Source organism: Macaca nemestrina, unplaced genomic scaffold, assembly GCF_043159975.1.
Source record: "Macaca nemestrina isolate mMacNem1 unplaced genomic scaffold, mMacNem.hap1 Scaffold_135, whole genome shotgun sequence".
NCBI lineage: Eukaryota > Metazoa > Chordata > Mammalia > Primates > Cercopithecidae > Macaca > Macaca nemestrina.
Genome location: NW_027257618.1, coordinates 41024 through 61547, shown reverse-complemented (window position 1 = coordinate 61547; position 20524 = coordinate 41024). Strand labels below are relative to the sequence as shown.

General features: G+C 49.9%; 1 protein-coding gene across 3 annotated transcripts in view; it reads right to left on the bottom strand.

The window, feature by feature from the left end:
* The window catches only part of LOC139361286 (disco-interacting protein 2 homolog C-like), a 115119-nt gene that overhangs the window by 60403 nt on the left and 34192 nt on the right, over positions 1-20524 (bottom strand). The window contains exon 1 of one of the 3 annotated variants that reach the window (XM_071089904.1): positions 12152-14964. The exons of the other annotated variants lie outside the window; for them this stretch is intronic. The gene's annotated coding sequence lies outside the window, so the exon portion shown is untranslated. Of the gene's footprint in view, positions 1-12151; positions 14965-20524 lie in introns of those variants that run through there. 3 annotated transcript variants of the gene reach the window in all.

The following is a 20524-nucleotide window of genomic DNA, read 5'->3' as shown; positions in this document are numbered from 1 at the left end:
CCACACAATAAACCCAGGGAGCTCCCCCAGCCCCCACCCCGAGGCCACAGCCTTGGTCCTCTATCTGGTCTAGGGGGGCTCCTGCAGCTCCAGCCTAACAGGGAACAGAAGGCACCCACATGTCACAAAGCCCTCCCAAGGCCCAGCGAGCACTTCTGCTTATGTGCCAGCCAAGTGCGTTTGACAATTCTACAGCCAGCTGTACGGCAGGTAGCGAGGTACCCAGCAAATACTCAGGGCTCACGTTACTAAGGAAGGTGCACAGCGAGGTACCCAGCAAGTACTCAAGGCTCACGTTATGGAGGAGGAAACCAGGCAGATAGTGAGGTACCCAGCAGGGTTCACGTTACTCAGGAGGAAAGGAGGGTAGAGACAAGGGGGCTGGAACAGTCTGTCATAAGCTTTAGCATTTACAAGGCTCGCTGAAGATTATCTGATTTGATCGTCACAACAGCTCACAAGATAGGCAGAGGCAAGACTATTTTCACTTCATAAAAAGAGATCCCGAGAACTGATGATGACCACGTGCTCTTCCCACAGGCTCCCAGAAATCCTCCTCAAATCATCTCTCAGTTGTATACATGTGATAATATCTCAGTCACGTCCCCTCTCTGCAGGGGAATTTTACTGCCGCCCTGCTGTTCCTTCGCACCCCTGCCCTCTCCTGCATTTCAGCCATGCCCACCATCCATGGGGAGTCTGCACCACCCCACCCCCGCTGCTGCTGATGGCTTGGGTCACGCTTACCTTTCATTTCCACCTACAGGGACCTGTTCTTCCTTCAAATGCAGCTCAAACTCACTCATTGTGTGAAGCCTTTCTGTCATGTGTAAAATCAGTCTGTGGAATGCTTCATTTAGGAGGTGCTTATGTTGCCTCATTGGCTGTGAGCAGGACCAAATTCTGAGCAAACCAGGTGGTCCCCTCTCCCCATCTCTGCTCCAGTGCACTTAAAACAAGGATTCCTGGAAGCATCTTTTTAGTCCAATTCATGCATGAGTCTGCCCCACACACTGCAGAAAAGCCCTGGTGGTCGGTGGTCAGGGCTCAGGGCCCCCCAGGTAGGTAAGGAGAGCTTAGTGCCCTCTCTGGAGTTGTCGCTCAGAGACCCACGGCTGGAAGGGAAGAAACTTGCATCCTGTGAAACATCTAGGCCCCGAGACCCACACTCAGGAGTGGAAAACGGGGAAGGAGCCTTGAACAGACCCTCGGGAGGGCAGACAGTGGGAGCCACGGAGGCCACCAGGAAGGAGGGAGGCAGGCAGTGAGGCCACAGGTGATGTGGCCGGGAGGGAGGTGTTGTGACCAGAGGTGAGGTGGTGGGCGGATGACACGGCGTGGTTTGGGGAGGAGATGTGGCCAGGGGCAATGTGGCCAGGGAAGAAGACACAGCTGGAAGGAAGTGACAAGAGGGGTCTCCAGGCCCCAGACTGTGCCTGATTTATAGATGACATTTTACTTAAGATGTTATATCTAACTTTAAAGAAAAGTAGCAATTTCGACCATTGTGTACATTTAAAGCACGGTACAAATTGAGCACATTTCCCAAACCAAAGAACCGGGCATTGAAGAAAAAATTCATTTAAGATCAGAAATAAAGAGATCCTACAGCTCTTCCAGTCCAATCCCCACCCTAACGTGAATGGGGGGAAAAGGAAGTAGATTCTAGTCAGTCAGCATTAAAGGCAAAACCGATCCACTTTACTTTCTAGACAGAAAACAAGAAGCTCATCAAGGAATCCCTACAAACAGTAGCTTTAGTAGTTCCCGAAATGCAAAATTCACCTACAAAGTAAATCATCTGCTAAGTGTGTATAGAGTAATTTTTTTCATTATTGCCTTCCTCATCTGCAGGGGTTTTTTAGACCTTGTTTCCCCTTAATTGCCTCCAACACCCAGGAAATTTAAACCCCACAAGTAAACTGTGTCTCGATTCATGCCCAGCGTCCTTTGGAGCAGACAGTCCGTTGCTCTAAGACGTTCTTGTCACCTAAGCACCGAGTACAGCCTGAGAACGCACAACACGCACTCACACAAACTCAGACAGTCAACAGGTGAGATACGGCACATGAGGAGGAAGACAAGATAAATGAGCTTCACTGACACCCCAGATCCGACAAGAAATGACACACGCAGCCTGCTCTGGTGCAGGTGACTCCTGGAAAACAGCCAAGGACAGCATTTGGAGAAGCAGCACCGCAGGCCAGGAGGGTCTGGGGGCTTAAGAAGGGAGGGGCGCCCCGACCAGGTACTGGGGGATTCAGAAGGGAGGGGCTCCCCGACCAGGTGGCTGGGGGATTCAGAAGGGAGGGGTGCCCCGACCAGGTGCTGGGGCTTCAGAGGGGATTGGTGCCCCGATCACTTCCTGGGGGCTTCAGAGGCAAGGGGTACCCTGACCACGTGCTGGGACTTCAGACGAGAAGGCACCCCGACCGGGTCCTGGGGGCAGCAGGACAAGCCCAGGGTTCCGTCGTCACTTTTCACTCCCTACTCCCGAATCTCGCCCTGAAGTTGCAGCCAGTCCAGGTATTCATTTACCCATAAAATTAAGTATCTGTGAGTAACACAAGTCACTAATCCACACAGATCTGAGTCTACAGATACCTCCCAGAGACGCCACCATCCCTTCTGGTAGAAGAACAGCCCAGGGGCCCACGCTGCTAGGAAGGGAGACTGTCTCCAGCCTGACGCTGCAGAGTCCTCAACACAAAGTCTACCTTCTGGAACCATGCCGTCTCCTACAGAGGCAACTAGGGGCATGTAGGGTTTTTTAAAATCTTTTTTTTTTCTTGAGACAGAGTCTCCCTCTGTCACCCAGGCTGGAGTGCAGTGGCTCGATCTCGGCTTGCTGCAACCTCTGCCTCTCGAGTTCAAGTGATTCTTCTGCCTCGGCCTCCCGAGTAGCTGGGATTACAGGCGCCTGTCACCGCGCCTGACTATTTTATTTATATTTTTAAGTACAGATGGGATTTCACCTTGTTGGCCAGGCTGGTCTTGAACACCTGACCTCACATGATCCACCCGCCTCGACCTCCCAAACTGCTGGGAATACACGCATGAGCCACGGTGCCCGGCCCATATAGCTATTTAAATTTGACTAAAATTAAATAAAATTAGAAGTTCTCATTTACACTTCAAGCATTCAGTTACCCACAGGTGGCCACTGACCAGAGGCTGGTAGAGATGTCACACTCCACACTGCAGAAGGATCTAGGGACGAAATGGCTCTAAGATCATCTCAGAATCTTTATGTTGAAGCTACTGAAGTTTTACTCTGATTATTATAGACATCAGCATTCTCCCACTTAAAAATGTCAGTGCTATTGCACTGATCAGATCTGTGACTTCCCATCAGCTCTTCTCTTCCTGGATAGATAACTGTAGAGCATCTGCACTCTGCCTCCACACTAAGGGATAGTAGAAGGCTCCGTGTAAAATCAGGGGGAGAAAAAAAAATGAATCCCTAGTCCGCCTTCCCCCCTACGATTTTGTGAAACTCCTCTTAATATGCACAATAACTGCCAGAGTTGCAATAAAGAAGCATCCCTTGACCAGGAAGCAGCAGGGAAGCAAGAGGAGGGAGATGCAAAGACCCTCCGTTCCCTCTGGGACCCCAGGCCCAGCCAGGACTGAGAAGGGCCGCACAGCCCGGCAGACCCGCACACCTGATGCGAACCATACACACGGCTTCCCTGGGCCTCGGTCCCCTGCTCTGCCCTCACTGGCCACTGTGGCTCTGGGTAGAGGCAGCTCCCTGAGCCCCAACACCCACAGCCAGTCCCCTCCTTGCAGGTCTCAGCTGTGCTCCCACTGCCTCCCTGAGGCTTCTCATCATCCGCGTACCGTGTCCACTCTACCCCACAGCCCTTGCTACCGCCCACCCCACCACGGAGCCTAGCACACAGCAGGTGCCCAAGACGCCCCAGTGGGCGGGCATGCCAGGGTAGGGCTTGGAGTTCCAAGGGCCTCGTCCCGCATCACACCACAAACGCCACGGAGGCTGTGGAAGGGGTCCAGGTTTCAGGCCTGTACTCAGCTTCTCCTGGCCCCCGAGGCCAAGAACCTAGCAAGGGAGCGCAGCCGGAAGCAGGGTCCCAAACCCCCTTCATGCTCCTCAAGAGGAAGGGGGCTTCAGGGCACAACCCCACGAGCGTCTTCCTCCTGCCAGGCTGCCTGTCACAGCCCCGACACCTTCACAGCAGGGAAACCCACTCCTGTGAGGAGAAAACCACCAAGTACAACAGGAGCCACGTCCCCCGCAGCGTCTGCTGAGCCCAATAGCGACAGCAGCAGCCGGGCCCCCACTCAGCACACACAGACTCCGAACCCGCCACGCACACCACAAGGCCGACCATCTTGAAGCTCAGCTTCCACTCGTCAGGGCCCTCCTTCCAGGAGAGCTCGGCATGTCTATCTTCCCTGGGCTCACAGAAAGGAGTGGGACCCAACCCCGAGTGTGCACAAAGTTAAGCTCCCACTAGCTGTGCAGACAACCTCCCTAGCCCTGGACTGAGAAGGGGCCAAGCGCAAACAGCCATATTTTGCCCGCACAGGTACGGAATTCAGTCAGCTCTCTCAATGAAGTCGTGACAGGTCAACTCCAGGCTCCTCAGTGCTCTGGGGTTCACCTCGGGCCACTGCACCTTTGAAACGTGGCTGTGGACTCCTCTAGGGTGCTCACTTTCACGGCCCATTTCATTCAGACACTGCAGGCCCCTACCGTGGTGTCAATACCCAGGACACCCCTGCTGGCATCCTCTGAGATGCTGCTGCAGCTGCTGTGATCTGAGAACAGCCATGCACAGGCATCAAAGGGAGGACTTCTCAAGTCTCCTCCAGGGGCAGTGACTACAGCTTTGAAAGACGTTGCACTGAATCCTGGGTGAGCCTGGCTTGGTCCGCAATCTAATCCGGGTTGCTGGGGAGACACACTCTGTTGTAATTGACAGAGGCTGTGGGTGGCAGCTCTACCAAGACTGATAATTGCAACTAGTCTGAGATTTACTATCCATACTTTCTATTTGATGTTTCAAAGGAAAGCATCGTGAAGTTCCAGTAGCAAGGAATTTTCTACAATCTATCACATTAAGATACAGCAGAAATGTAGCTAAAATGTTCATAGGGTCTATGCAGAGGAAGAGATGGGTCTATTTCAGGAAAAGTGCTTGCTGGCTTTTTAGAAACATAGTGAAATCCCTGACAAGTAAAAGGTTGTTTATACTTTTTCTTTGGAACAGAGGGAAAGTTCTTTCTTATTATTTGAATACATTAACTATATTTAAGTGTTCTGGTAGACTGAGTATTAAATATTCAAAAGGAAGTAATTCTGTTCGGTCTATTTCATTCTTTAAATGTAGCTTTCAAAAACTGACAAATACCTGGCCGGGTGCAGTGGCTCACGCCTGTAATCCCAGCACTTTGGGAGGCCGAGGCTGGTGGATCACGAGGTCAGGAGATTGAGACCATCCTGGCTAACACGGTGAAGCCCTGACTCTACTAAAAACGCAAAAAAATTAGCCTGGTGTGTTGGCGGACACCTGTGGCCCCAGCTACTCGAGAGACTGAGGCAGGAGAATGGCGTGAACCTGGGAGGTGGAGCTTGCACTGAGCCGAGATCACACCACTGCACTCCAGCCTGGGCGACAGAGCAAGACTCCATCTCAAAAAAGAAAAAATAAATAAAAAGTGGAAAACACCCCATATCTGCCCTGGCTCCGGCCATCTCCATGGAGTGGACAGAGCTTGAGAAAAGCTCACTGTGGAGGCGTAGAAGGCCAGGCCGGGCCTGGCCGGGCCGGGCCTTTGCTCAGCAGATGAGCAAGAGGGTCAGCCACCCTAGTGAAGAAGCCCATGTTTGCTATGTTACTGATGATACCCACATAAATTTCTATTTGCCTCCCACACAGACCTGGGATCTATGTTTGAGCAAGCGACTCATACCAACAGTCCCTCCATGCCATCATTTCCCTGACCTCCCCCAGAAAAGCCAGGCCAGGCAGCGTCCCCACACGGGCACTGGGGCCCAGGAAGATCCTGGTCCTGCCCCTCTTCTCTCTCGTCCCTGCAGCACCCTGGCTTGCTGTGGAAGCCCAGCAGTGATGGCTGAACCCACGTTCACCTGGGGCATTCAGAAGAAGCCTCTGTGCAGAAATCAACTGGGAAGGAGGGCTGTGTGTGCTGGTGCTGGCAGGTCACTCCAATGGATTTGCAGAACTCAGTTTTCAACACAGGTGCGCCACCAAGTCCCTCAAGCCCTTTGTGAGCCTAGAGCCACAGAGCCATTTGCGGCATTCTCACAATCTCTAACAACCCTGCACAGAGGCCCTGTTTTTCCAAAGGACCATAAAATTTTCCGTGTAGACAAAGTTTGACATAATGAAATAAAGTGAAGTCACCACTTCTATTTTCTATTAATCCATTCATTCAAACAAGTATCTCTTGAGTATGTGCATCGAATACTGTGGAATTAGGATTTAGTCCATGCCTTCAAGAAATATACATCACAGAAGAAAAGGTATAGCTTGTAACTAACAGTGCTGAACAGGCAAGAAATAAACATCATAGAAGGAAAGGTAGAGCTTGTAACTAACGCGTCATAGAAGGAAAGGTGTAGCTTATAACTAACAGTGGTGAACAGGACAGAATTTCACAGGCTCATCAGGAGCCACCGAGGAGGAAGCCATGATTCACATCCACCTGCAGTAGATAAATGTTTCCCGGATAAAGTAACTTTTCTACAGTGATATCTGCTCCTTATTGTTTAATCCTGCTCGATAGGGTATTAAATTACCACTTTATGTGCTGCTTATATAAAATACATCATTGTCAGGGGAGGTTATAAAATAATACTTCACACAAGCTTGGGCTGTGAATGGTGTGAGGCAATGGGACGATGTGTTCCCGTGTTCTCGAGACGCAGAAGGGTCAAGACCCTGCTTCCCTTCTCCTCCCCACCGCCCTGTTCCCAGATGAGGGGTGGAGGCAATGCCGCCGGGCAGTCCTAGAGCTGGCTCCAGGGCCAGGACAGCACGCCCAGACTCTCTGTGCCCCATGTGACAAATACAGACTGTGGGGCAATCACCAATTTACCTGGCAGTGGGGAGAGTCCTTCGTCAAAAGCCTGTGCTTCCAGGAGCCAGGACAAAGCAGGAGCCCCTAGGAAAACAGTTCCGGGTGCTCCTGAAACCTGGGCAGAGTCACAGTCTGGCAGAAAGCACCAGTGATGCAGGTGTGCCCAAGACTGGGAGGATGGCCAGATGCCTGGAGACCAGACCGGCCTGCAGGAGATGACCACCTCTCTCTGGCTCATTAGAGACAGACAGTCTGGGCTTCACTTTTGTATGTGGAGTCTCACAGTACAGAAATGTCACACAGAGATTAGACTTCGTATACCCCATAATTTTTAAATTTAAAAAACACAATTATTTCAACTAATTCTAAATCCAACAAAGAAAAATAAATAAGTATATAAACGCATACATCCAAAATGTAAGCCACAATCTCTTTACCCATAGGAGACCCAAAATTTAGTTTACCTTTTCTTCAGTATTATCACTTTTTTTTTTAAGCCATTACTGAGGTGTCTCCTCACCGCCCCATGAGGAGGTTCATGGGCTCTTCAGGGCTGTTTGCTGTTTCATCGTTTTTTAGATTTAAGGGCAGGATCATTTTCCCACACTTGCTTGCTTCCCTGATCACCAATTTTTCACAAGGACATCATTGTGCCTCAGAAAACCTAGTAACTGAACTTCATTAAAAGTGAAAACAATAAGGACATGTTGGCTGCTATGACAGCATCCTCAGTCACCGAATCTCCCTGGGGGACCCGACACACCCCCAAACTCCTTGGAACTCCAGCATGCAGGTATCGCTGTGGCGGACAGGACTGACCTACCCTGGGGAGGCATGAAAGCAAAGAGAAGAGAAAGCAGGTGACTCATTTAGGAAACTTCGGTGATTCTCTCGAGTCACGTTTCTCAAGGTGTCAGGGGAGAGCCACATGCAGGGAACCTCCTTGGCCTGGCAGGTGGCAGACTCCTGGGACCCTCCTCAGACACGTTAATCAGAGAATCTAAAGGCGGGTAGACTCTGAAAAGTATCTGTAAAGGAAGGACTTAGCTCTGCTGTGACCCCACTACACATGGGGTCACGCAGGATGCTGCTTCCGGCGTCCAGTCTCCATTTCACTCTCCTGGGAGGAACACCCGTCAAGTCACAGAGCACGGTCTTCAGCGAACACCTTCCTGCGCGACCTCCACTGTCTCCCAGCCCTGCAGGAGTAGCCGCCGAGTAGGGGAAACAAGTCTTTGCTCCTGACCCGGCCACCTTGACGCTGGGCATAAGACCAGCACTGCTACGTCTCTGGGGAAAGGAGCGGCCCTGGGCAGGAATGCACTTGGCAGCCCCGGGGAGTGGCCAGGTGTGGACGACCAGGCCTCTGCCCGCAGACACGTCAGCACGGCATCCTGGAGCAGAACTTCCAGCCCAGCTGAGCCTACAGATGGCTGCAGCCCTGGACAGCATCTTCACAGTGACCCGGGGGACTGGGCCAGAGCCGCTCAGCAGGGCTGCCCTGAATTTCCAACCTGAAAAAGCTGTACAGTCGTACGTGTATGTTGCCTTAAGCCCCTAGGTTTTGGGGTCACTTGTCACACAGCGACAGACAGTGGATGTGCACGGACTCCCAAGGCCACGATGGCCTCTGCCGGCCTCACCCGGGCTGTCTCATCTGTTCCCGTGACATCACGTTTCTCAGAGCCAAAGGCTGCCAGGGCCCCCTCTTTTCTTCACGACGTCGTTACAAGCTCACGATACAAACTGAAAATACCCAATATGTAAAATACAACGTATGACGCAATACAGGGTGAACGCGCAGGCACATACACAGGCGAAACAGGTGCATGCGCGAAACAGGTGTATGAACACAGGAACAGGTGTACATGCATGAAAGAGGTGAACGTGTGAAGGTGCACACGCGTCAAACACGTGTGCATATACACATGAAAGCACCAGACATGAAGGGCTGTCTTTGGGAGCCTGGTTTTTAGACATCTCCCTCACCCTTTTACATCTGCACGATCACAAACACAGCACACCACAGTACTGAGGGGAAGCCCCAGCTTCTCATGGGGGCACATGAGGCTTTTTATTTATGCCACAGGTTGCATCACTACATCCTAGAACTGCAAGGCCCCCCACTGCCAGGACTGAGTCAGGTACACCCTGTGCTCCAAGGACCAGGCCGCCTGCCAGCCCATACGGACCTGCCCCTCAGATGGTGCAGCTGCTTCTATAACAGAGGCTCAGCCCTACCCAGAGACCTGCAGTACCTGTTATTAAATCAAGACTTGGCTGTGGGTAAACGTGAAGATTTTTATTAAACATGACTCTGCAACATTCAAAGGACCATAACTGAATGCTCCTTTCACAGCCACGGCGTGTCCAGACGCTCATGGAGAAGGCCAGGGCGTGGGAACCCACGGAGCCCCGACAAAGCAGACTCGGAGCTGAGTGGCGCAGTTAGCACCGATTTTGTTTGACACTTGCCTTTTATATTCAGAATAAAATAAAAAACAAGACGCAAAAATAGCTCACATTCTATTTCAATTCTCTATTTTTGTAGTAACTGGGCCCCTTTCCCTCTGCTTTCCCAGCCAAGCGATAAATAGGCCCAGCTGGGATTTGTCAAAGTCTGGACCTCTGTTGTAGAGTAAGTGAGGAGGGTAGGGAGGGGAGCAGGAGTGGTGAGGAAGATTGGGGGATAGGGAGGGACAGAGGAAAGGAGAGAGAGAGAGAAACCCCCGAGGACTGGAGGCAGGAGGGATGCTCCCTGGCAGCCTCAGGTTCCCCATTCCAAGGTAACTGAGCTGGCATCACGCACGCGGTACCGTCATATGACTTGGCTGACACACGCCAGAATGACAACAAAATGCTTGAGGAGAAGACTAAGCACCAGCATCTTCAGATTAAGGTAGTGTCCCGGTTTCACGCTTGCCTTGTATGACATTGTATAAATTGTAAAGATAACACATTTTCTTACCAGCCACGCTGTTCCCCAAATACTAACTATAACAAAGATCAGACAGCATCTGAGTACTGAGCGTGTGTTAAGCCCGGTGAGGTAGGCATCATTTACTTTGCTAGAGAAAGAAACAGGCTCTGAGAGAAACTTCCTGAAGCCAGGCAGCTGTCTCCAAACCCACCTCGTGCCTCCTGACCCTGAAGGTGGAGGACCCAAGTCATTCACGTCAATAATTTACCTACATGCATGTCAGATTGAGATTCAGCCCCCAGATCTAATCATCTCTATGCAGGAATGTGTCAGGAAGGTATACAATTCTATGAGTTCGACCTGGGGGAACAAAGGCAGGCACCCTCGACACAGATGTAGGGCGGAGGTGGGCGCCCAGCGCAGGAGCATGTCCAGCCCTGCCCAGTCACACAGCCACCCTGCCATGCCAGTGCAGGAGCCGCCACCGCGTCTCGGGGAAAAGCAGCTTCTCCTGCACAGGAATCTACCCCTCAAAGTGTGTTCCTGAGAAGGTGTGGACCAACATCTCAGAAATTAGACACCGTGTAACACGCTTATCTATACAGGCTGCCTATGTCAGGGAATCGCCAATAATTCCCATCTCGCCATCAATTATTTCTGGTAAACACTGATTATTCTAAGTTAACTGAGGCAACACAAGAACAATATAATGGAAATGTCAGAGTCAATCAGCTCCACCTGCTGAAGAGCTGGGACTAATGATGAAACCTAAGGAATCCTGGAGAACGCAGCAGGATCCCAGACCCCGCGGACCACCCCAGCCTCCTTCCACAGGAGAGTTAGTCGTGGGGCCAAGGAACGGCTTCCCAAGGAATCTCAGAGGATCTCAAGGTCTTGAAAGTTTAATGGGAATTGAATATTTGCATCTGAGTCACACGAGCACATTAAAAGTAAAATTTCCTCTTTCCACTAGAATTATGAGCTTGCGGCAGCGACACTGGCTGTATCTCATGCTCGTGAGAGGTTTGGGCACAGCCGCGCATCTCTGGTGAATCATTTATAATAATGAAAGAAGTGCTTGGGCCCTCGATCCAGGACCACAGACCCCACCAACGAGGGTCTAAACAGGACAAGCCTCGGCCTGGAGAGGCTGGTGTCCGTTGGGGCTGGGAGGAGCACCAAGGAAACTCAGGGGCAAGCCCCACCCAAGCTCAGCATGTCCTACCCCACGCAGTCGACATCAGCCACAGGGATCTTTTGTTCTTTTTTGTTCAGGAAGGAACATATTAAAAAGCCCGGGGCCCAGGGCCTGGAATCCTCAAAGCTCTCCACAGAGCCGGGTTAATTGGCACCTTCCGTCATGTTAAAATCAACTATATATGGCTGCTGAGGGCATCTCAGAGCAGGTGCAACGCTGAGCTTTCTTGCTGTCTGGGGAAAGCAGGAATTCCAGGCCTCTGCCTTCCTACCTCCCCAGAGGCTCTAGCCCAGATGAGCTCAACTTCTCCCAGGTGAGGAGCACAGAAAAGCTTCCCACATGCCCCTCAGGTCACACACGAGCGGTGCAGACCCTTGCACCTTGGCACGAGCCCTCCCAGAGGCAGAAGCCCAGCCCTGTGGCCCCGGCCTGGCAGGAGGCAGCTGCTGGGGCCCCTGCTCAGGGTTCAGCACAGCGAGGTCCAGCCACAGCAGGTGAGACATCCACCATCCGGCCATTCATCTTTAACCTAAAACAGACACAGGAATTTGGCAAGGGGTTCCTTCCCCTGACAAACCCATCCTTCCTGTTCTCATCTCTCCCTCCTGCCCCAGTACTGCGCCCAAGGCCACCCAGCACTGCGCCCAAGGCCTGACTCCCAGTTTCACAGGGAATCCAAGACAATTAAGAATTTGAGAAACTGGGAGCTACACAGAAAATGAGTCGGTAAAGCCAGTGTCCACTGATCCTCCCCTCCCCACAGCGGAGAACAGTCCTCGGGATAAAACCCACGGGGCAGGGAAGACGCGATCAAGGTGGGCAGGACAGAGGAGCCACAAAGCAGGTGGTTCGGAGAACAAGGCCACGTGAACACAAAGCTAAAGTGCTCAGCGGCTGGAAGACAAAACACAGGAGACAGAAACACTGACCATTTAAAAAGAAAAGAAAAAAAAAAGCCTCACTCTTAAGAGTCCATCAAGATTTAAGTTCTCAAGTCACAATGTATCAGCACAGACTTCTCATAATGCCTGAAACTTGGCGCAGTAAACTCGTGAATCAGTTCTCCCAAGTCCATCGTTTTCTTTGATGAGCCTCTTGAGTCTCAGGCTGGTTTCAAAGTAAGCCCTTCTCTGTTTGTTGATGACTTAATAATTAACATACTTGAAAACACATTGACTTCCAAATTAATCTGCTAATAAAATATTAATTACTACACTAGCTGTTATCCACAGAAAAAAACACAATCACTTTCTGGTTTTAAAAACATTAGAATTCGAAGCCCCTTTGCCCATCTGAACAGCCCCGGCTTTTGTCAAGGGCATTCCAAAGCTAATCTGAAAAACTAGTCCAGGCCATGATTGCTGGGGGGTCGGACTTGCCTCATCACCCCACCTCCCTTCTGGAATTAGACAGAACTTAGACGCTTAGTCTGATGGGAAACATTTGCAATCTATTCTCTCCAAAGCTACCTGGAGGATTTCCTCCACATGACAAAGCCTTGGTCTCCACAACCCCTTATCTGACAACTCTCTTAACCAACTGTCAATCAGGAAATTTTCAAATCTACCTATGACCTGGACACCCCTGCTTCCAGTTGTCCCACCTTTCCAGACCAAACCCATGTACATCTTACATTTATTTGATTGATTGTCTTATGTCTCCCTAAAAGCTATAAAACCAGGCTGGGCTCTGACCACCTTGGGAATATGTTCTTAGGATCTCCTGAGGGCAGTATCAAGGGCCATGGTAACTCATTTGGCTCAGAATAAATCTCCAAATGCTTCACAGAGTTTGACTCTTTGCTGACACGGTACCTTTCATGGGTATTCATCTGGGGGACTCACAATCAACCGGAGGCATCAGTTGCCCACTGTGCAGAAGTCTCTGCAGGACTGAGCCTCTGGCACGGGGACTCCAACCCCTGAAGCAGCAGCTGTCTCACGTCGCATGGCCTGATAGACCTGCACCTCCAGGGCTTCTCATTTCACAGTCTCAGCAACAAATCTACCAAACGTGATCAACATCACAGAATATTCCTCGGGGCTTTTGGCTGTTGTTTCTCCCCAAGTTTACTCTAGAACCAGAATGGCAACACTCGGAACAGGATGGTTCTCAGTCACCGACCCTCCTGGTAAATACACTGTCTCCAAGGCCCTTTCCCGCCAGTCACAGCTTCCTTCATGTCAGGCTCGAAGGCCACCTCCCCAAGAAGGAAATCTCTTCAATCCAGCAATCACAGCTCCTGTTCCCATCTAGAGCTTGTCTGCCAGGAAGGGAAGACTCCTCATTCCAGAGACAGCAGGTGCCACAAACTCAGGATATTAGCCATTGCGAAGGCAAACACTCATGAAATTAATAGACTTTTTCCTCCTTGGATACTGACGTTTTCTCTTCTGGAGGTCAGCCAAGGCCATCTGCACGAGTCACGAGCGTGATGGCTCCAGCCCCTCCTTCAGTGTCAGGAGTGTGGCTCCACTCTGAGACCCTCCTGCATCAGCCAGGCCATGCACCTGTTCCCACGACTGCTGTCAGCGGACTACAGCGATTCTAAGATAGTCAGCAAGCTGACGTTCCGAAGGAAGCATTTTAAAGAAAAATGTGTAAGTTTTATTGCATGAAATCAGCTACATCTTTTGCTACTCCAGAGGCTTGTTTTGCTTTCCTCAAGGTTCTCTACAATGATCCTGACAGTCAAGGTTCCCAGTTACAGGCAGAGGGTTGGGCAGGCCGCGTCTGATGTGTAACACACACAGAGGATCCACGTCAAAGGATTTTCCCTGTTCACCAACATCATCAGGACAAACTTTAAACAGTAATAATCTGTCTGTCTGGAAAACTGAGCTCACTTGAGGACTAATGCAACAAATGTATTTGACAAAGTTGCAGGTGGACGTTTTAGTGAATGAATCACTATTTCAAGGAGGATAAAGGCTCACTATTCAAAGGCATGTTTTTGTCAAGTTTTCTAATTTCAGTTTCATGCATTTAAATCATGAAGTGAGACTTGTACCTGATACATTACAGAATCTCTACAAAATAGACAAAATTCCAATTCTGTACCTTCACTCTCATTCTTTTCCATATGTGTACAGATGGTCGTAATTTAAGTTGGCATTCCAACAGGATTTCTAAATTAAACTGTCTTCTACTTTAAACACTACGTGTTAAACATTACACCTGCCATTGTTCAACATTTATAGCAGGGTCTGTATGGCCCATTTTAAAGATTTCTTCCTCACTAAAAACAAGCGTTTAAACAATAAATGGTTTACTCTAAAATATTCTAGAGACAGAGATACATTTGGAGAGTGGACACACTTAACACAGAAGTACGCAACATCAAACAGGCACAACCAGCAGTGAGGGTGGAAAGGGCGCCATGTGAGTGCCCCTAAAAACACACACAAGCCTGGCTGCTTAAAAGGAATGAATATAGCTCAACACTCCTATGTGAACATTGATGTGTCTACTGCCTTACAGAATCCTCCTAGCTGAGCTGCAGGAATCTTCTTTGGAACCTTTTCTCACCTACACTGCCTACAGGTGCCCACTGGGCTCCCTGGGCAGTATCATGTTTTTGTTTAGAATATCACACTATTTGGAGGCCTGTTTAATCCCAAGTCAGAGCCTTATCATAACTCAGACACCATCCCTCAGGGCTTGTGGGCTAACTTCGGCTAATGCAGGCTGCTCCACAGTGCCCTGCAGATGGGCTTGGTGCATCCACACGATTTTAGGATTTGGGGCTGCCGTTTTCTGCAGTCACAGATGCGGACTTACAGATTCATCATGACTGAAGACAGCACGCATTTTTATGTTCCTTCTGTAATGGTAATAATCATGGCAACATTTCCTCGATCCTTAGAAAAGCCTCCTAACAGCAGTTGCATTCCACCCCCTTCCTTAAAATTAATAGAATTTACCAAACTAGGTGAAATCAGTCTTCATGAGAAAGTGAGAAATCAGTGTTCACACAATGGCATAGTAGCTGGGCATAGAGTGTATGTCAACATCCCAAACTAAGCACCCATCACAGTTATTCCCAACTCGCAGGAAAGCTAGAAAATTTAGAAGGCTTAAAACATAATTATAAATGAAAATAACAAGAAATCAAAGCTTTTGAGGAGCATTTGTTAGCCAAGCAAGGAAAGCCATTAACCAGTGCTGATTACATTGCATTTGATTACAGCAGCCAAAGACGTGTCCAGAGGAAGAGACTTTTAAAGATTAGTCTTTCGGTAAGAATGGTTGCTTAACAAGTTCAGACTACTGGGGTACACCAATTATCAATTAAAAAGCAAGGCAAACTAGTGTGAGTCATTTTCCTTAATCCTTAATGCGTCAAAAATTACCACATTGGCCAAGCTGGTCTCCAACTCCTGACCTCAGGTGATCTGCCCGCCCCGGTCTCCCAAAGTGCTGGGATTACAGGCGTGAGCCACCACGCCTGGCTGAGAACTGTTTGACAGAGGCTGAGGGGAGGCTCCTGTCCCTTCCTGGGACATCCACATCCCACCCAGTTTCCAATATCGACTATGACACTCGAAGCATCACAGCAAGGGCAGCTGCATCCCCGCAGTTCTCTGCACTCATGCCACAGCTGCGTGAGCAGCCGCAGCCCTGGAGCTGCCACTCAGCCTTATCGTGCTGGCACAAGCACATCAGAAACTACCAAGCCCCCAAGAGGGAGGATTGGGGACCCAGGGGAGTGAACCAGGAGGGAGGAATGTGGCCCAGGAGAGTAGGGAGGAGTGGGGGCCCTGGGGAGTGAACTATGAGGGAGGCGTGGGGGCTCAGGGGAGTGAACAAGGAGGGAGGCGTGGGGGCCCAGGGCAGTGAACCAGGAGGGAGGAGGGTGGAGTTCGGCCCAAGGAGTGAACCAGGAGGGAGAAGTGTGGTGCAGGGGAGTGAGTCAGGAGGGAGGAGGGAGGAAAGCGGTCCAGGGAATGAAGCAGAAGGCTCTGGGTGTAGCAAGTTCACACACCACAAATACCTCCCAATCCATCCGCGTGCAGGGAGGGGATGGAAACCACACAGGACCTGCAGCACTTTCTCCTCGCAGATGAGGAGTGAGGATACCGACTCATGCACAAAATCAGAGCTAAATTTCTACCACGGTGGGGAGACGCTTCATAGACCCAAATGGGTACAAAAAGAAACCAATCATACAAGATCAGTGGATGGAATGGGATCAGAAATTTAAGCCTGTAATGAGTTTTCAGAAAAAACTTCACTTTATCTGCAAGATGACTGCAGCTCTGCTTGATCATTTCTGCAAATGTCTAACTCATGATGAGCCATCTCAGAGCCGTTCAAGAGGAGTAACAAAATCAAAACGCCACGGCATCCTCCGTATTTTAGATAGCCTGCAACAGTATGGAAATGAGCAGCGGTGCCAGAGCTTTCAAGTTTGTTTGAAGTAAATTTCAGCATGAGGGCAGCATCTTTCTGGCTGAAGCAATGAGGTAGGCTCCTGCTCACCGCATGGGAGACCAGCTTTTAGCTAAGCTGCTGTTAAGGGTCTGCAAACCATGATCCCCGACCGAGCCTTGGACATGGATTTTTACACGTTGAAGTTTTCACAAAAGACATATATGCAGAGACTTCTGTGGCCCTAAAAGCATAACACGTTGCCTACTCTGCCCTTTACAGGAGCTTCTAGCTTTGCTGTCAGTTACAAAGTGTTTCTATAAAATAATGTCACTGATTCTCAAGCATGCCAGCAAAAGTCACACTTCTCAACAACCCTCAATGGAGATGCACCATCCTGTGTTTCACACAGATTTTAGATTTTTAAAAGCCAAAATAAGGGAGGTAATTCAGCTAAGTATTATAGTAACACAATTTGAGATACTTAATGATGTGTGACAACAGAATACTTGGCATTCCTGTGAGGCAATAAACTAGCTCAAACACAAAATAACAAATCAAAGCATGTTTTGGCCTCTCAAAGTGATCAGTGAAATTGGAAATAACATTCAGTTAAATGACACTAAAAAAAAAAAAAAAAAGCACAAACAAAACAAATACTACTACACCATCACTCCTTAAATTTATTTAACTACTGCTGCCAAATAAAATGGAGAGACTTCTTACTGCAGGGTAATAATCGGCCATTGTCATCATGAAATAGACCACTGTGCAGGCTCAGGCCCTCCAGCCCACAAAGGCAGGGGCAGGGAGGAGAAACGATGGCCAGAAACAAAGGGACAGGGCAACCATGACCTAGTCAGCAATTGTACCCTCCCACCTTTCTTCTGGACTTACAATTTTGGAGCCATCTGGGTTTACCTTCCTATGTCCATAAGTCAGCAAGTTCTCAAAGCCAGAAATCTACAATACTTCTGGCAGCCAAGTCCTCTCGGCCTTCCCCCCATGTTTTAGGGCCTCATCAGCTCACCCCTGGATAGTATCAATGGCCTCGGAGCTCCAGTCAACCTTGCACTCCACAGACTCAAGTATGCCAAGAGCCACTCCAGGCTGCCACTGCCATGACCAAAGGCTTTCAGAGACAGTCGCCAGCACTGCACAAATCCATGTGGCTTCACCAGGCGCAAAGCGGCTCCAGCATTCCATCCAGTCTGTCGCTGCTACCATAGCTGTGAGTCTAGGATGTGTCAGGAAGGGAAGGAAGACACCATGTACATCATCTCATTTAAGCTTCAGTGTCACAAGGTGGATTTTGTCGTGCCCGTTTTATGGATCAGGAAAGTTTTAAGGAGGGCAAGCACAGGGCCCTGCTGACACAAGAGCAAGACCCGCAGAGGCCTGGGCATGACCCCCGCCCCACGCTCCCTGGGTCCTGATATCCACTCCTCCCCCGTGGGAGCCTGATCCTGGGTCTGCCTGAATTGCTACCATTCCTAAGACACGACTCACGTCTGTCCACCTCCTCCTTTATCTGTTTCCCGCAGCCCAGAGGCGTGTGTGCTCTTCCATCCAGACAGACATCACACTTCAGCTCCTGCATCTGACATCACTTCAGCCAAAAGCTTCTCTCAAACCTCCCCCACACCTGCCGGTCACACAGGTCTGCACCCATCACCTTTCTCACACGAATTCTCACATATTCCTGTGTAGCACCATCCAGCTGATGATAGTCTGAGAGGAGGAAGCTTTGTAGATAAGTCCACGTTCTACTTTGCTCCCAGCCCTCCGTCTTGCGTCTTGCATGAGGCAACCGATTAACAGCAATTTCATTTCAGCACAACATTTCCATTTGAAGAAACGCAGAGCATAGGGCTCTGGTCATAATTAAAAGCTTGTTTCATTTGTCATTTGAAATTCCATGTACTGCTGCAACAGCAGCACCCCCTCCTCGCCAGGCTCTGCCCTAAGGACATCTTTCTTCCAGCGCTCGATTCCCATCAGAACCCTGGCAGTGAGAGCCCCGCAGGTTTCCCAGCGCCTCGGGCTGCGGCTTCCACGCTGGGCCGGCACTGACAGGACCGGAATGGTGCCCCCAACAACTACAGGATCGGAAGCTGGTCGACTGCTCTGTAGGATGGAGACATGTTAGTAATCCCCGACATTTCCACTGACAGGCTGCTCAGGTAAACTGGGAAAAATCCACAAACTAGAAAGAATCCATGGGGAGGAGCACTTCTGTCTCCAACCTGGCAGCAAACGGTGGCTGTGCAGACGATCTCTTCAGGAAAACTATCGACTGTATCTCAGGTCAACAACAGCCCCGCTGAGGGCCAAAAAATCAGCTCCCCCGGCCCTCACTTCCTAAGGGTCAACCCTCCCAGGCCACCTCTCCTGGAAGATCAGCTCTGACGCACCCACGACGGTCAGGAACCGGCTCTGGGACACATTTCCCAGGCTCCTGCCCACCGCCCTCTCTCTTCTTCCTCCTCCATCTCCCTCTTCACTCCCATCCGCCCTCCCCCTTTTGCTTCCCTTCTCTCCTTTCCTCTCCCTCCCTCATTTCCTTTCAGCCCTCACCTTCCTCACTGCACTTCCCTATGGAACTCAGCTGACGCATTCTCAGGTCAGTAGAGGTTTCTTTCACTCTGTTTTTATTGCAATGATCATTCTTAATGAACAGAAACCTGTTTCGGACCAAGTGGATGCCACCTCCTGACCAACTGCTGCCCCGCGGCTCCGTGTCCACTCAGTGTCCTCACGTCGCAGGTGCCCAGCAGTATGGCTGTGACCAGGAGTAGCAACATGGGACATGAGAGAGGTATCCCAGCCAAGAGGCCCTGCAAAGCCTCCCCAGCAAGCCGGAGCAAGGCCCAGGGCGGTAGGGAGAGCGCCGTGCTCACGATGTAGGCAGTTCAGCTTCCGCAAACTGTCCATCGACTGCAACTTACTTTGTTTCCATGGTTACAGAAGAACCATAAGCATTCTGAAATATGTTCTTGGTTTCATGTTTGCGAAATCTAAGCAACATTATAAGAAAAATCACTGAATTCTGCCCGAGGCTCTAGGGGTGTTTTCCTCTCTGAAAGGAGCCCCTTCCAGGACTTGGGATTGAGTGACAGCCTTCAAAATCACGGTTATCCTGGTGGTAACAGGGAACTCCTCAGCCCGCCGGGATCTGGGGCCCTCGACAGCCCCCACGGTTCCAGACGCCAGTGTTCTAAGAATCACACATGTGCAGATAGCAAAGCTTGCTGCACACACGCCAGGTGCTAACAAGCCCCAAACGTCTCACTCATACTTGCTAACCACATCGCTTCTCTCAGCCTCCACGGCGTTTCACACTCTGCCTTTATACAGAGATGAACCATGCGTCCTGAGCGCTACAAAGATTCAACTCCTTCCGGGAACAGGGGTGCATCTTTCCATCACGGGGTCCTCACTCCAGCTGGCACAGGATTTGCAGAGTGGGCGAGTCTAATGTTGATGACACTTTCTCAATATTCCCTTCACACCCCTCCAAAAACAAGAGTGCTGCCAGCTTCTTACCGACGTTGTAATGAGCAAAATATTTTTCTCTTATTTGTCACTTTTTAACGTAATACTAGTGAAGAATGTGACTCTGGATGTACACTGTAAGCACCCACACCGTGAACATTCTGCTCTCCTGTGACTGTATTCACAGGTCACAAGGACAAAACTTCTCCATAGTAGCCAGAATATATATATATATATATATATATATATATATTTATATATATTTATATATATTTATATATTTATATATATTTCATATATAAATATATATATATATATTTTAACATGACTTCCACTCATCTTAAAGTCACAGATGTGGCTTTTCCTTCATGAAAAGATCCAAATGATACACAAGCCAGGTTTAATAAACACATTGGTCCAGGTCGGAAAATGACCCCTCAGTCTCCCTCCCCTCAAAGACCAGGGCAGCC